The sequence below is a fragment of the Acomys minous genome (genome assembly GCF_964271855.1).
Source record: "Acomys minous genome assembly, chromosome: 11".
NCBI lineage: Eukaryota > Metazoa > Chordata > Mammalia > Rodentia > Muridae > Acomys > Acomys minous.
This window is the reverse complement of record NC_140492.1, coordinates 39,483,062-39,501,158: the sequence shown is the minus strand read 5'-3', so window position 1 is coordinate 39,501,158 and position 18,097 is coordinate 39,483,062.

Sequence of the window (18,097 nt, the reverse complement as noted above, 5' to 3'; positions counted from 1 at the left end):
TATTGATATGGAAGAGATACTACTGGCCAGAGAGATAGTTGATGGTCTTTTAAAGGGAAAGGGGATAATCACAAAACATCAGTCAAAATGTCTGCTGTTATGATCAAACATTAAAAAAATGCTACCCTGTCCTTAGTAAAGAATAAGTAAACAGGAGGCTCTCTACAGTATCTTTAGAATCACAGGCACATAATGTATTTTTATGGAAAGAATTCAAATATCCTGTGTCACTTTGAGATGCTGTTAGGAAATTCATACCAGTATATTGTCCTGTAAAATTCACAGTCACACTGTGGCCTCCACTGACAATGTTCTGCACATAGAGTCTATCTTGAGACCATGACAACGCAGTGTCCTATGAGCAATTAGTCACTGTTGTCAAATAGCATGGCATTGCTATTTCTGGACCTTCCCTGGGGGCCTTTTTACCTTAACAGAACCTCAGCGGGGTGGATGGCCCAAAACCCTGACCTACAACCCTGAGAAGAATCTTAATACCCATCCGTAAAAAAAACTGTTCCACTGTAGCTCCAAAAAAGCAGCCAGGCAGCTCTGCCTATTTTTACCCGTGACATGGACCCACTGAGAAGCCACTTAGAACATTAGCAAGTTACTTGAATAAGTAAGAAACAACAACCTCAGAAAAGTACCAACATAACATATGTACACTCTTCCAGAGTACACTATTATGGCCTGGCTTCTGCCCGAATCACCCACTAAGCTATGTTTGTGCTTTGTACACATATAGCTCTTTGGACACTAGCTTGTACCACCCAGCCAACTCAAGTTAAGCCACAACTTTACTGGTCTGGTGCAAATTTCTAGGTCATACTTTTGTGTCCCTGTGATAAAAAGTGTTAGAATACAACATAAAGGAGGACTGATTTGTTTGCACTCATGTTTTCAAGGAATTATATCTCTAGCCATTTGGATCCATGTGCTAAGGTTGAAAAACATGGAGACAGGAACGTGTGGCTGAAACACCTTCTGTCTTGGCAAGAAAGACAAGCATAAGGCAGGAACAGGGCCAAGGACAATAGCTCCATAGGATCTAATTATAGCAATCCACCTTCTTGCCTAGGAATCTATAGCTGCCCAAAACAGTACCCCCATCTGCAGATAAAGCATACAAATGATGATAACAATAGGAATATTTCGTACTTAAATTCTATTGTACATAAATTATGTGATACCATTAAAATAAGGAGGGATACAGTTTGTATTCCTATATCTAGCTTCTAGCCTTTGTTGACATGCACACCAAGAACTATTTGCATGGCCAGTTCTCAAGGCCTCTTACTTTGTTTCGAAGTCAAATGAAGACAGTCAGAAAAATCAATAAGCAATGGCTTCATAATTACTCAATGCATTTCATTTTCTGTCATATACATGACTATGAAATAGTAGCCATTGACCTCTGAAATTGTTGCAATCCATTAGAAAACTTAGAACTATTCTCTTTGTCAAGGATTTTTTCCTATACTATATTTAATACATGAAAAAATGTTATATGTAGTATAAAAACATTTCTCCAATATATAAATTTCATACTCTTTGTTTTCATTTAGTTACTTCTGTTTTTCATGGATGGCTGCTGTCAAATGGCCAAATATTCTCATTTGATAATAATAATTATTAAGTATAAAAACTCCTATTAATGCTTAGTAAAATGAATATAATTCACCTTGTCAGTCTCTATGAAATATAATAGAGATGTATAAATTCAATGGTAGTCTATATTAATAAGATTCCAAAAATTATTAATCTTTCCAACCTCTGAAATTCTAATCACAACTTCAGATGCATCTATTGTTTCAGATAACCTAGAGTAATCTATTTTAGACATTCTTCATTTAACTGATTATTTTTCCTTCCAAAAACACAGACACTTGACTTTTCAGATGACATTTCTGTCTTCTGAAATTAAAACATGCAGTTGTTTAAATTATTCTTTTCAATTTTATTATAGATTTAGGTAACTCACATAATGTTAATTTATTTAAAATATGTTTATTTTTCTATGAAAAGTAAGCTATATTGTTTTCAAAACTAGAATCTACATAAAAACTCATAAGATATGTTATATCATTACAGACATTATGAAAATAGTAATAAACTTGGATTAATATGACTAAAAACTGTTAGACCATCCTTCAATCCAACACACATGTTCTTACTTTATTACTATGCCAACCTGTCATAATGCATATTATCCATAGCCAGAACATTAATATTTCCAACATTATATTCTTTAGAACTGTTTTTAGAAAATAGGTCACTAAGTATAACATTCAAGTTTTCTGATTTTATTGCATGGTGTAGAAACACACTCTCCTACCATTTTTGACCTCACTAGTTATTGACAATGCCATTATTTCCTCTTGAAATATGCTCTCTGACCCTCAGAAATTATCAAATACCCTCAAAACTTATGCACAGTGTATATATATATAACTTCTTTGGAACTCAGAAGCTTATAAAGTCTACAGTCTTCTTTCCTATTGTTCATAGTGTCTAGCTGTGAAAATTAGAAATGGTAGATACAATAAAACCCAATAAGCATATGTTTCAGAGTTATTATATATAGCTATTGTGAATATTAGAACATGTAGCTCTAAAGTGATAAATGAATCATGGGTAACAGTGCATCACTATATCATAGAGAACCTTTACAGCTTGTGGTGAAGATAAAATATATTAAGGAATAACATGTGTTTATCACCTTCACAAGCATGGGCATCTGAGATTTAAAAAATTAATAACATCACCATTTCAACCTGTCATTTGGAGAGGAAAAATAAACCGTGAAATGTATGTATGTGTGATACAAAAATGGGTGGGTCGTTATTATGGAGTTTACTCTAAAACATGATGGATTCTGAGAAACCTAAGTGCCAACCAAATAATGTTATTAGAGAGATTTTACTCTAGACCAGAAAGGAGAGAAATTATATTGTTTCAAGAGAGAGTGTCAACCAGATACTGATACTTGGTGTCCCTAAATGGTATGTCATCAGTTTTAGAGACAAAACTTAATATTATGTCATACATGCTGCCACAGATGGTACATTGCCATGCGACGTCAAGGGTTAGTGTCTATGTCCAATGGCTCATAAGATTGCTAAAGAAAATGTGGATTTTCTGGTCTGGGGGACTTCCTGGGACAATAGGGATGGGTAGATATAAGAGAATGTAGAAATGAGTGAGACCAGGGTGCATGATATGAAACACACAAAGAATCAATAACAAGCTTAAAAATAAAAGAATACTAGTCACTTAAATTCAACAACATATTAAAGATATTATCTACCATTGACAAGTGAGATTAATTCTAACATGCAAAGAAGTTTTAATATATATATATATAGCAATACAAATGGTTATCAACAAGTGTTTTCTTAGAGCTAATAGGATTTATTAAACTGGTTTCTTTATAGGATGCAGTCGGGTTAGGCCAACATTGGCTGTCTTACAGTGGGGAGACAGAGAGTCCAACTATTCAGTCCATGAGCCTAGATTTTCAGTAATCCCAATATGGTACCAGAGACCTGAAGAATTTCAGGAGAACTGCTTATCTTCTGTCTACACTGGAGTAGGGAAGAAGGTGAGAACAAGGAGACAAAAGAATCGAAGTAACCTTCTTCAATGTCATTTCATTATTTCTGCAACAGAAGGTTGCCACCATTCTTAGGGAGGGTCTCTTTATTACAAATAATCTGGTCAGGAAAATTCCCTAGGAAAGTATGTAGTAGCTAGGACTTTAGTTGACTCAAGATGCAGTCATGTTGACAACTAAGATTAGCCATCAAAGTGGCACACACCGTGAATAAAACACAGTGTCATTTCAATACATATAAAGAGGACATTTAACAAAAGGAAAGAGTGGCAGAATTTAGGATGCAACAATGAGTGTTCATGCTACAGGAAAAGAGTAACATAATCTCACAGAAGTTCAGTCAAGTGGATGATGTTTGTCATCCATGTTCCTCAGTCACTAGTGATGTCTGTAGTTAGGGAGGAACAGAGTGTCCAACTGGAAATTCAGAACTAGTTTAGCAGAATCAATGACAAGTTTTATAACTGTGGCCAATCTAGTAAAAAAAAAATTCATAAGCTTTTCACCCTGGTCAATTTGGCAGCTATTAAGTGGTGCGTTTTAAAACTTTTTACACATAACAATGTACTACAGCCAACAAGAAGAGCCACAAAACAATCAGGAATTATATAACTGTTACATTCATAGTATTTTGATTATTTGTATTCGGAAACATTGAAGAAAACATATTTCCTATCTTGGTGAGTCTAAAATTCTGAATATAAATCAATATCTATCATAAAACACCTATCTAGACCTACAAACATCTTAATCCCAAAACAACTAAGCTTAATTGTGAAACTAAACTATCTGGTCTTCAATCCCATCACAGACTTGATAAGGAACAAAACTTAATTACCTGAGTAAACAAGAGGTGCAGGTTTGCAGCTTTTTTCATTAAGTGATAGTTTTTGGTGCTTCCAAAAGAACTGAATTAGACTCGAAGATTTGTACAATTCTTTCATATGTGTACAAGGATTTCTAGAAAAAAAAAACCTGCTCTAGTGCTGAGATTGCAGGATACTTGTTCACTTAGGTATTTCCAGGAAAAACACTGTCCTCCTAATGATTTCATTAATTTATAAAGAGTTTTCACAGTCTCCATTAAATATGTATCAGTTTTATACCTATCATATGTAATGAGTCTATATAGTCGACGTTTATTACCAGGAAATGCTGTTTTGCTCATTGCGTGGTTCACACCTACAAAATCACCTGTGTTTAACATCATTGTAACACGCCTTCTTAAACATTATATTCCTTGAGAGTAAATGAATAGAAACCTTACTTAAAAGATTATTTGATCTCTAAAGAAAATAGCTCAGATTCCCCACCATTTGTATCAGCACTAAATCAGAACAGAAAACTGTCTGTTTTGTCTAGATAGAGACAGAAAAAGGAAGAGTTATTTAGCTAAGTGTCAAGGTCATTGCTGTTAAGATAGACTGCTCTCCTGACTCATGAAGGGTGCAGGAAAAGTACTGAGAAGAGTCGAGCTAAGAAACACTACACAGGCCAGCAGCTTGTGGTGAAATTAATAACAGGATGGTATTTGGGTTAGGTACTACTGGGAAATAAAGGTTAATAATATTGCTGATGGTCCTGAGGACTTGAAGAAATAAGTATCTTCATTTAGTTGTGTTTTTCCCTTCAGCGGAAAGATCTGAGTATTGCAAAACTTGGTGTCACGTAAGAAAGGCTTTCATACAAAAGGCCTTCAGGTGTGCATTTGAGCTTCACAGGAGATGGAGAAAGTTTGGATAACATATTTAGAAAGATCAATCTGAACATTAGTAGCCTTATTTCAATAATTTTTCTAATGGCAATAGAGTTTCTTTCCCAAAGACTGTCACATGTAGGTTCAGTGTAAAAACCTAGAACATTCTTTAAATATAACAAAGAAACAAAAACTGTAACCAGAGAAAATTACTGCTTGGCTATGACTAAAAAAGATCCTTCAGGACACAAGAAAGAAAACTTCTGTTGTGCATTTAATATTACAACTCTCAATTTTCAAAGACAGTTTCTCTTAATTAAGATTTCAAAAGAGATTTTTATAGATAACAAAAGTAAAATCTTTTCAGGAGAAGATTTATGCATCACATAAAGGGGTTCAAGAAACATTTCTCTTTTTCTAGTATCATTAAATAACTCCACCTTTTGTGCATACTGGATGAAGCAAGCTACTTGCCAATAGTTTGGGAGTATTTATTACCTTCAATATTTTATATATGTTTCTTATTTTTCTCCAGAACACTGTTTTTCCTTTTACATAACAACATATTCTTTTTCATCAATTTAATAGCCAACTTTTCTGAACTCTATTTCAATGTAGAGCTTATTACATTCCACTCCAGTTTGCTGTCTATTTAACTGTGAATGTGTCTACTAAGAAAATGGAGAGTATTCAGTGGATTTTCTTTTTTCACTTTGTTTTGGAGCATAGTTGAACTCTTGATTCTCAGTAACTGTTAATGTCAGGAATGAGGAATAAACTTAATGGCTGGTTGTAGGAGAACAAATGAAGGAAATCGCTCCTGTCGCTAACAGTTTATACTGTGGAGTTAATTAAATCATTGAAGTCTTAGACACATATTTAAAAATTATCAGGCTAGTAAAATTGAAATTTTTCATGAAACAGGGTCACTAAGAACCACAAGAAATAAAACAGAAAGACTGACAGGTGCCAGATGACTTTTAAAAATAAAACAGGGAAAATTAATTGTTTAGAAAAATAAATAAGATTAAAACAATGTGGCGTAGGCTTTTGGCCCATTTACAATATACTAACCTTCATAAATATACCAGGTAGGGGATGTTACCTCCTCCTCTGTCATCATGTAAACACACCAAAGTTACTATTATATTCCACATGAATCAAAAGAATGTCAATCGAAATTATTTTTATTGCGCCTCTGAAGACTGTTGCTATTCAGTCCCATCGTGCTCTAAGAGTAGTAGATAAATGCTCCGTCCGCTTTTGCCTGGATTTTACCCATTTCTGTAACTGTTTGCCTGGTTCACTTCTAACTAATTGAATAGCACTTTGCTGCAGTGTTACCAGGTGCACTAAGGACAATGCAGCACTGAACAGAGCATTCATGGACCCCTCGCATACATGCCCTCTAATTTTCTGATTGAATTTTAGCCTTGTTAAGTGACAGTGTCTAGATCAACATAAAATGTTGGTAATAGGTGGGAGTAAATGAGACACACCAGCTTTGCCTAAGGCTGACACCTAATTTTTATCATTCAACTAAACACTGATGCTTCTTCTGGAACTGACAAAATATAGATACAATGGCTAAAATTCTAAAATTTTAGCTAAATAGCAGAATATTCAGTTAATAAATTTAATTATGATTCTTATACTGCTCATATCAATATTTTCTATAAAACATAGTTCATGATTTAAAAAATTGTACGTACTAGTTTCTGTTCTAGTGGCTGTGACAGGACATGTTACAGAACAGCTTAAAAGAGTAAACATTTTTTTTGGCTCATGTCTTCAGACAGACACAACCATTTCTGGCAATAGATGATCAGTCCTTGGTAGCAGAAGCTTTCTAGGGAGCTTTGTTCACAGGATACAAGGCAGGAATCAGGGGAGCTGCGAGTAGGCTCGGCGCCGCTGGAGCAGACGCCGGTTCCGAGTCGGACGCCTGGCGCTGGCGACTTTGGAGTGGTCTAAGCTGGCCTCTCATTTAAAAAGACGGTTCACACCTCCCAACACTAGAGTCACCAAAATGACAAGGGGACAACGAAAGAATGCTAACAAAAACCAAAACAGGACGGCATCTCCAGATCCCAGCAATCCTAATGGAAACAACCTGGAGAACCCAACAACAATGGATATTCATGAAAACCACCTCAAATCCTTATTAAATAAGATGATATTGGAAGAAACAAATAAATTTTGTAAACAAATGCAGGAGGAAGCAAACAAGAGGGCTGATGACTTAAAAGTGTCATATAAAGAGGCATTTGAAGAATTTCAGAAAAACACAAATAACCAGATGAAGGAAATTATTAAAACAGTTCAAGACCTGAAGATAAAAATGGAAGAAATCATAAAAGAACGCACGGAAGAAAAACGTGATCGAGAAGCATCAGAAAAGAAAGCAAACATCTCAGAGGTGGCCTTATCCAACAGATTGCAAGAAATGGAAGAACGAATATCAGGACTTGAAGATACAATCGCACAATTGGAAACAATCATCCAGGATAATGCTAAATCTGAAAAGTTCCTGACACAAAGCGTTCAAGAAATAAAAGACAACATGAAAAGACGAAACTTGAGAATAATAGGGATAGAGGAAAGAGAAGGCAACCGACTCCACAGCCCAGAAAATATCTTTAACCGAATAATAGAAGAAAATTTCCCCAATTTGAAGAAGGAGATGCATACGAACATACAAGAGGCCTACAGAACACCAAATAGAATAGACCCAAAAAGAAAATCTTCCCGCCACATAATAATAACAACACAAAATATACAGAACAAGGAAAAAATATTAAAAGCGGCAAGAGAAAAAGGACGAGTAACATATGAAGGCAAACCTATCAGAATCACTCCTGACTTCTCAGCAGAGACCATGAAAGCCAGAAGGGCCTGGACAGAGGTTCTGCAAACGCTGAGAGAACACAGATACCAGGCAAGACTACTATATCCAGCAAAATTATCAATAACCATTGGAGGTGAAGACAAGATATTCCACGACAAAAACAAATTCACACAGTACCTAGCAACAAATCCGGCTTTACAGAAGTTACTAGAAGGAAAACTCCACCCCAACTGGTCAAACTACTACCAAAAATACATAAGAAATAAATAACTACACCATTGCAAAATCACAACTTCACAAAAACTCGATTGTTATAAATACCAAAAATGAAGGGACTTACCAATCACTGGTCATTAATATCTCTCAACATTAATGGTCTCAACTCTCCAATAAAAAGACACAGACTAACAGAATGGATGCATAAACACGACCCAACATTCTTCTGCATTCAAGAAACACATCTCAACCACAAGGACAGACATTGCCTCAGAGTGAAAGGTTGGGGAAAAATATTCCAAGCAAATGGTCACAAGAAACAAGCTGGGGTAGCTATTCTAATATCTAATAAAATAGACTTTCAGCCAAAATTAGTCAAAAGAGACAAGGATGGTCACTTCATACTGGTCAAAGGTAAAGTCAACCAGGAAAACATCACGATTTTGAACATCTATGCTCCGAATACAAGGGCGCCGACATTTGTAAAAGAGTTATTAACAAAGCTTGCCCCATTTATCGATACCCACACATTAATAGTGGGAGACTTCAACACCCCACTTTCACTCAAGGATAGGACTTTGATTTCAAAACTAAGCAGGGAAATAACCTCATTAACCAATGTCATGAATCAAATGGATCTAACAGATATCTACAGAACTTTCCACCCAAACGCAAAGGAGTATACCTTTTTCTCAGCACCCCATGGAACGTTCTCTAAAATTGATCACATAGTTGGTCACGAAGCAAACCTCAACAGATACAAGAAGATTGAGATAATACCTTGTATCTTATCAGATCACCATGGTCTGAAGCTGGACTTCAACAACAATAGAAATAACAAAAAGCATACCAACACGTGGAAACTAAACAACTTTCTACTTAATGACACATGGGTCACGGAAGAAATAAGGGAAGAAATAAAAGACTTCCTGAAATTCAATGAAAATGATGGAACAACATACCCAAATTTGTGGGACACATTGAAAGCAGTGCTAAGAGGAAAATTCATAGCACTAAGTGCCTTTAAAAAGAAAATGGAGTCATCCCACATAAACAACCTAACAACACAACTGGAAGCCCTAGAAAAAAAAGAAGCAGAAACACCCAAGAGGAGTAGACGCCTGGAAATAATCAAACTCAGGGCTGAAATTAATAAATTAGAAACAAAGAGAACAATCCAAAGAATCAACAAAACCAAGAGCTGGTTCTTTGAGAAAATTAACAAGATAGACAAACCGTTAGCCAATCTAACTAAAAGACAAAGAAAAGCTATTCAAATTAACAAAATCAGAAATGAAAAGGGAGACATAACAACAGACACCGAAGAAATACAAAGAATTGTAAGGACCTACTTCAAAGACATTTATGCCACAAAATTTGAAAATTTAAGGGAAATGGACAAATTTCTCGACCGATTCCATTTACCAAAATTGAACCAAGACCAGATAAACAAATTAAATAGCCCTATTTCGCCTATAGAAATAGAAGCAACCATTGATAGTCTTCCAACCAAAAAAAGCCCAGGGCCAGATGGTTTCAGCGCAGAATTCTACCAGTCCTTCAAAGAGGAGCTAATACCGATACTATTCAAGCTATTCCGAAAGATAGAAATGGACGGAATATTACCAAACTCCTTCTATGAGGCCACAGTCACATTGATACCTAAACCCCACAAAGACCCAACAAAAAAAGAGAATTTCAGACCAATTTCTCTTATGAACATTGATGCAAAAATACTCAACAAAATACTCGCAAAGCGAATACAACAGCATATCAAAGACATCATTCACCATGACCAGGTAGGCTTCATTCCAGGAATGCAGGGATGGTTTAACATACGGAAATCCATCAATGTAATCCACCATATAAACAAACTGAAAGAGAAAAACCATATGATCATCTCTTTAGATGCAGAAAAAGCGTTTGACAAAATCCAACACCCATTTATGTTTAAAGTTCTGGAGAGATCGGGAATACAAGGCACTTTTCTAAACACAATAAAGGCTATATACAGCAAACCAATAGCCAACATTAAATTAAATGGAGAGATACTCAAGGAAATCCCTCTAAAATCAGGGACCAGACAAGGCTGCCCACTTTCCCCATATCTCTTTAATATAGTTCTTGAAGTTCTAGCCAGAGCAATAAGACATCAAAAGGAGATCAAGGGGATCCAAATGGGAAAGGAAGAAGTAAAATTATCCCTATTTGCAGATGATATGATAGTGTATATAAGTGACCCCCAAAATTCCACCAGAGAACTCATACAGCTGATAAACACCTTCAGCAAATTGGCAGGATACAAAATAAACTCAAAAAAGTCAGTAGCTTTCCTATATACAAATGACAAACAGGCAGAGGAAGAAATTAGAAAAATTACTCCCTTCACGATAGCCACAAGCAATATAAAATATCTAGGAATAACCCTAACCAAGCAAGTGAAGGATTTATTTGAAAAAAACTTTAAACCTCTGAAGAAAGAGATTGAAAATGACATCAGAAGATGGCGGGATCTACCTTGTTCGTGGATTGGAAGAATCAACATAGTAAAAATGGCCATCTTACCAAAAGCAATTTACAGATTCAATGCAATCCCTATCAGAATACCTACTAAATATTTTGAAGATATTGAAAGAACAATTCTCAACTTCATATGGAGAAACAAAAAGCCCAGAATAGCAAAAACAATCCTATACAATAAAAGATCCGCTGGAGGAATCTCCATACCTGATCTCAAGTTGTACTATAGAGCAACAGTAATTAAAACAGCATGGTACTGGCACAGCAATAGGCTAGTGGATCAATGGAATCGAACTGAAGACCCAGAGATGAATCCACACACATTTGCTCACCTGATTTTCGACAAAGAAGCCAAATCCATTCAATGGAAAAACGACAGCATCTTCAACAAATGGTGCTGGTCTAACTGGATGTCTACATGTAGAAAATTGAAATTAGACCCCTATTTGTCACCATGCACAAAACTCAAGTCCAAGTGGATTAAAGACCTCAACCTAAAACCACAGACATTAACCCAGTTAGAGGAAAAAGTGGGGAAGAGTCTGGAACTCATAGGCACAGGAGACAACTTCCTGAACAGAACACCAACAGCCCAGGCCTTAACATCAACAATTAATAAATGGGACCTCATGAGGCTGAGAAGCTTCTGTAAGGCAGGTGACACTGTCAAGAGAACAAAGCGACAGCCTACAGACTGGGAAAAGATCTTCACCGACTCTTCATCTGACAAAGGTCTAATATCCAAAATATATAAAGAACTTAAGAAATTAAACTCCACCAAACCAAATAACCCAATTGAGAAATGGGGCGCAGAGCTAAACAGAGAATTCTCAACAGAGGAATATCAAATGGCTGAGAAACACTTAAAGAAATGCTCGACCTCCTTAGTCATCAGAGAAATGCAAATCAAAACGACACTGAGATTCCATCTTACACCCATCAGAATGGCTAAGATCAATAACTCAACTGACGCCTCATGCTGGCGAGGATGTGGAGAAAGAGGAACACTCCTGCATTGCTGGTGGGAATGCAAACTAGTACAACCACTTTGGAAAGCTATCTGGTGCTTTCTCAGAAAAATGGGAATAGGGCTTCCTCAAGACCCAGCTATTCCACTCCTTGGAATATACCCAGAGGATGTACTACCACACAACAGGGACATATGCTCAACCATGTTCATAGCTGCCTTATTCATAATAGCCAGAACTTGGAAACAACCTACGTGTCCCTCAATAGAAGAATGGATAAAGAAACTGTGGTACATTTACACTATGGAATACTACTCAGCTATTAAAAACAAGGAATTTCCAAAATTTGTGGACAAATGGATTGAACTAGAAATTGTCATAATGAGTGAGTTCACACAGAAGCAAAAAGAGCTAAATGGTATATACTCACTTATATCGAGACACTAGTCCAAGGTGTACGTCCCCATGAAAAACTGTACCTACCAGAATAGTGGGTAAGAGGGGAGGACATCCTATTGAAACTTTAGATGGGAGAAGCCTGGGAGAAAGAGGAAATGGAAGGATCCAGTGGGTCCTGGAAAACTATAGGCGAGTCTGGGCCCTGGGGTCCTCTGCAAACTGTGGCGACAGCCAAGGAAAAAATAGGCAGTAAAAACCTTGAACCCCTACCCGGACTAGCCGATGGACATTCTCCACTGTTGAGTGGAGAAGGAGATCTAACTTTCACACAAACTCTGGTGCCCCATATTTGAACATGTCCCTTGGACGGAGATGCCTGGTGGCACTCAGAGGAAAGATAATAGGTCACCAAGGAGAGACTTGATACCATATGAGCATATTCAGGGGGAGGAGGTCCCCCTCAGACACAGACTTAGGGGAGGGGAGGGGAGTAGTAGGGGGGAAGTGGGAGGAAGGGAGGAATGGGAGGATACATGGGATGGGCTAACAACTGAGATGTAATATGTATAAATTAATAAAAATGTATTAAAAAATAAATAAATAAAAATAAAAAGACGGTTAAAAAAAAAAAAAAAAAAAAAAAAAAAAAAAAACAAGGCAGGAATCAAACTAAAACAGGCTAGAAACAGAAACAGGTATAATTTTTAAAAAGCCTTTACAATGCTCACTTTCACAAGCCAGGCTTCATCTCTTAAATGGTTCATGTATTCTGAAAATAGCACTGCCCCCTGGGGAACAATATTCAATACTTTAGCTTATGGGGACATTCTAGATTCAAATTCTAATGCAATTTAATTTTTAAAATTCCTACTTCCTATGACATGTGTCCAACGTAAATCATTTCATCTTAGGAAATAAATGTATCAGAATCTTAAAGAAAGCTAGTTAAAATTGAGGAAAGTTTAGAAATATATGAATTAAGCCATTGGTGAATGGTAATAATAAAAATTAGCTTCTTGGACCAGAGAAAGTGGTGGCTGCAGCAAAACACTATTTCCTGGATATAATAGGGCCATTACAGATATGAACTCAGTGACTGTGACTACATGCACATAAGAGTATAAGGTCAAAACAGTCTCAGCATGGATAGGGGAGTAGCTCATGATGCTCTTCTGTTAGCTGAAAGCTAGTTGGTTGCTGAGGAATGAAAGACTGTTTTCTTCAGGCATGTAGTCTCTGAGAGGCCACCCATACTGGTAGAGGATCTCATACCCATGCATACAGGGTAAGCACTATGGATACTAAGTGTTTAAAGGGAAAAAAACTTAAAATTAAAGGGAGAGGTGGTGGGAAAGAATTGGAGGGATAAAGTGGGAAGATTTGATTAAAACAAATTATATGCACATATGAAATTCTTAAATATAAAAGTGTAGACCCTTAGTGATAAGTAAGATAGGTAGCCTAATGGGTAAAGTCCTTGGTACTGAAGCATGAGAACCAGAGTTGGGATCTCTATAACCCATCTGAATGCTAGTTGGGCATGGCAGTAAGCCTATAATTCAGGCCTTGGAAGCAGGATCCAATAAATCCCCAAGCTGGCTATAAAGACTTGCTATGTCTATTAGTTTTGTGTTTGATTGAAGGACCTTCAACCAATGAATAAGGCAGAAGAATTATTAAAATTCTAGAAATCAACCTTGGGTCTCTTCCTACACATATACATATATGAATGAACACATACACACATACACACACACACACACACACACACACACACACACACACACATGCACAACAAAGTAAGTCTTTCATTACCTGAATATGTTAAGAATATTTGTTTAGAATAACAGAAAGCAAATTGAAAGCCTAAAGAAAAAAAATCCCATATTACAGCGAAATTCAATCATAAAAAGTAATCATTCATTCTAAATAGATGCATGATAGCCAATTACTGTTTAATTCAATGTATGGCCCACTAAACAGGAGGAAAACCATACCTGGAAAGCTAGCCAGCTTCCCTGAAATGTTGGGTCATAGACCTTAAAAATGAATTTACTAATTGCCACTTTGATGGAGCATCATAATTTCTTACTACATTCCAAATAGCATTTTACATCCTATACCCAGAGGGAAGTGTAGCTGCTGCCCTTCACAAGAGAAGCCGTTCTGTAATGCAAATAGAGACTATCACAGAAAACCACATCTGGACACAGTATAGAGATGAACAGGCTGTAGGCAGCTGAGATATGTTTACAATACAGCTCCTCGGTGAGCATTACAGAAGAGGGGTGTGTGGAAGAATTGTAAGAGCCAGAACTCCAAAAGTTCTACACTGAATCATTATTTCTTGAGAATGGCTACATAAACAGGACAGAACTGGTGGCAACATCAATGGACGTATTAATATGGAGGGGACAACCCAGGTTCGCACCCCTAGGAAAAGAACTACAAGTAACTAATGGTTACTAGGAGAAGAAGCAACATTTTCCAAAAGAACCCTCTTATTGGTTTTCTAGCACAAAACATTTAGTCTTGAAACCATATATAAATGTATACGGTATATATATATATATACATATATATATGTATATATAGTACTGCGTGTATGTGTGTGTACACATACACACACAAGCACACATATGTAATATCAATAATCATAGAAAAAGAGACTATGAAATTTAGGCTTGGGGACATGGGACGGGTTCTATGAGGAGATTATGGAGAGGCCAGGATAAAGAAGGGGAAAGTGATGGATTCAATTTCAATTCCATTTTTAAAAAGTATATAAAGCTGGAAAAAAAGTCATCTGAACATGATATAGAAGGTAGTCAGCTTCCTCAGCTTTCTCATCTCTGAATGTCTATACCCTATATAAAAAATATAATGTGTTTGTTGTACACACAGATAATCCTGGTTGTATAAATGTTTGATTTTAGATGCAGTAGGCTCCTGTGCAAAAATTCTTGTCTCTCTTTGATTTCTATTTTTTTAATTTTTAGATACACATTTATATTATTACACATATACAAAATAAACGAATATAGCAAGAAGAACCACAAAACAATTAGGAATTATATTAATGTTAGATTCCTAGTGTTTTGGCTATTTGTATTTGGCAACCTTGAAGAAAACATTTTTCTATCTTGGTGAGTCTAAAATTCTGAATGTAAATCAATATCTATCGTATCTCATCTCCATCAACTTAAAACATCTATCTAGACCTAAAATCTTAATCCCTAAACAACTAAGCCTCGTTGTGATATTAATCTATTTTGTATTCAACTCCATCAGAGATTTGAGAAGAAATAAAATTAATTAGCTGAGTAAATAGTAAGTGAAGGTTAGCAGCTTCCAAACTGAATATATATATATATATATATATATATATATATATATATATATATATATATATATATATATATATATATATATATCAGAGGCAGTTTGCTGCCTGAACAGTCATCTATAACTCTCTATAACACTGGAACATCATCTTCAGCACTCTGGCCCAATATATCTGACAGACATATTTGCGAGGCAGGAACTATTGAGGACTTGCTTACCCTGTCTTGGCAGAGTTTGGCCATCGACTCTATCGGCATCCAAGCTTGCCTTTTTTAGGCAGAAATTTGTCAGTGGTCGAAATGAGAACATTTTTCCCAGTGACTGGTTACCATATTTGAAGCCATCTCAATAATGAGGATCTTTGATACTCATCATCTTCTTTGAGGAGGTCTGGGTGTTGCCAGGAGTTAACCTGTCTTATTCTCAAAGAATCCTTAAAACAAAAAAAAAAAAAAAAAACATCTTTAAATGCCATAATTCTGTAGGACTCTGAGATTTTTGAAGATCTTAATTAACTATTTTACCTAATCTGTCTATAGAATCATACCTATCTGTTACACCTAGGATGTATAGTCTTGTTATATAAATAGACTAGTAGTTGACATGACCATGATTTGATCAATTGACAATTAACTTGTCTAACTTACTTATCCTAAACCCCCAACAGCACTTCCAATGTATTGGAGGTAAACCTTTTATTCTACTTGAGTGGTATAGGTACAATACCTCATATTAGAGTAAAAAATATATGTAATGTGTGTGAAAAATAATCCTAAATTTGAATTCTATATCAATGTGTCAAAATTAAACTTATTTCAAATCAATATACAAATTTCTATAGCAATGAATTAAAAATATTGTGAGCACAATAAGTTGAGGAGGAGTTGAGGAGTAGACTCAATAAGCTACTTTTTGTCCTATCATCACTATATATTTCTATATTCCCCCCTTCCTTATTTTCATTCCCTATCTCCAAACCTAAGAAGGAAAGATAAAGAAAAAGAGGGATATCCTTAGTCCAACCTCATTTTCTCTCTGGATAAGACCAATATTAACTTATAATCAAGTCCCAATGAAAATAACTATCTATAGCCCAAGAAAGCATCCAATCACCCTTAAGGGAAATGGGGCATCGTGATTTCTTACATGATGTTTTGATTGGTTAATTAAGACCCAGGTTTCTGTCTCTAACACTACAAATTACGACTATGGACTATGGTCATCTTGGGCTAATAGTGTGTCAGGTGTAAAAGCCTAGCTAGGAAAGCTAGGTAAGGATGATGTTTGTGACTTGTCAGCTAATCCAAATACACTGTTTGTACTTATTTATGATGTATCTGCCCCATTATTATCTCTATCGTACAGTTAAGAAATATGTAAAGACTTTTGTTTATTAACTTACTCATAATGATGTATTATTTATGTGACATATAATAACAACGTTTATATTTCAATCTCTTTTTCTAAAACTTCATTTAAATAAAATGCTCACTAAGTACTGTAGGAATATGGTTCCGTAAGATCTCAGTGTCCCTTTCAAGTGGCTGTGATGTATTCGATTGATTGAGAACTATACAAAAATGATAACCATTCCAAAAGCATAAAAGTGTATCAAATGCCAAATAAGCAGAAAAGGAACATTTTTAGTTTAAAGGAATAGAGATTTTTTTTCTTTCCAGTTTTTACAAATCATGGTTCTCTATTCTTCATCCACCATTTTTATACATGATTACCTTTTTTCTTTCTTCTTTTCTGTCTTTCAAGTTCTATTCTCTTTTGGATAATAGAATTGCTACCAGGATGTAAGACTAAGATTCAACATAAAGGTTTTTTTTATTTATGCTGAAATTGGCCACTCTGGATACTGTATCTTTTGCAGGAATTTTTGAAAGAATATTTTAAATAATATAACTTCTTTGTCCTTAGTTCTCAAAATGCCATGTCTACTGAAAAAAGACTCTTCCAGGATGGCAGAAGTCTCAGTATCCTTAAAGTTGACATAATCTAAGATACAATTTAAATATTATTAATTTCTGTCATATGGGACAATAAAAGGAGAATACGTTGTTCTTCACAGGTTGGGGGCCCTAATGTACAGTAGAACCACACATACATTCCACTATTTTTTCTTAGTGAATGTGTTTTGTGTAACCTCCTGCTTTATCTTAAGGTTTCTGTTCACAAGTGAAGACACTCTGCTGAAGAACTAATAGGATCAATACTTGAAAGTGTCAGAAAGGCAATATACCGGACTGTTGTCACATACTATCTCATCTGGCATCATAAGTGTGAGTTGGTTTTAAATATTTTTCACATCCAAATGCATACAGCTACCCATCCTTTTCTACTACCTTCACTGTGATCAGAATTTTGCCCAGACTAAGAGCTCTAAGTTCTCCAGAAATGAATGAGCACAACCTTCATTTCCTGTTGCTTCTTGATGTGTGTCCAATACGTAAGAACTTTGCAGATCATTAAAAAAAAAATAA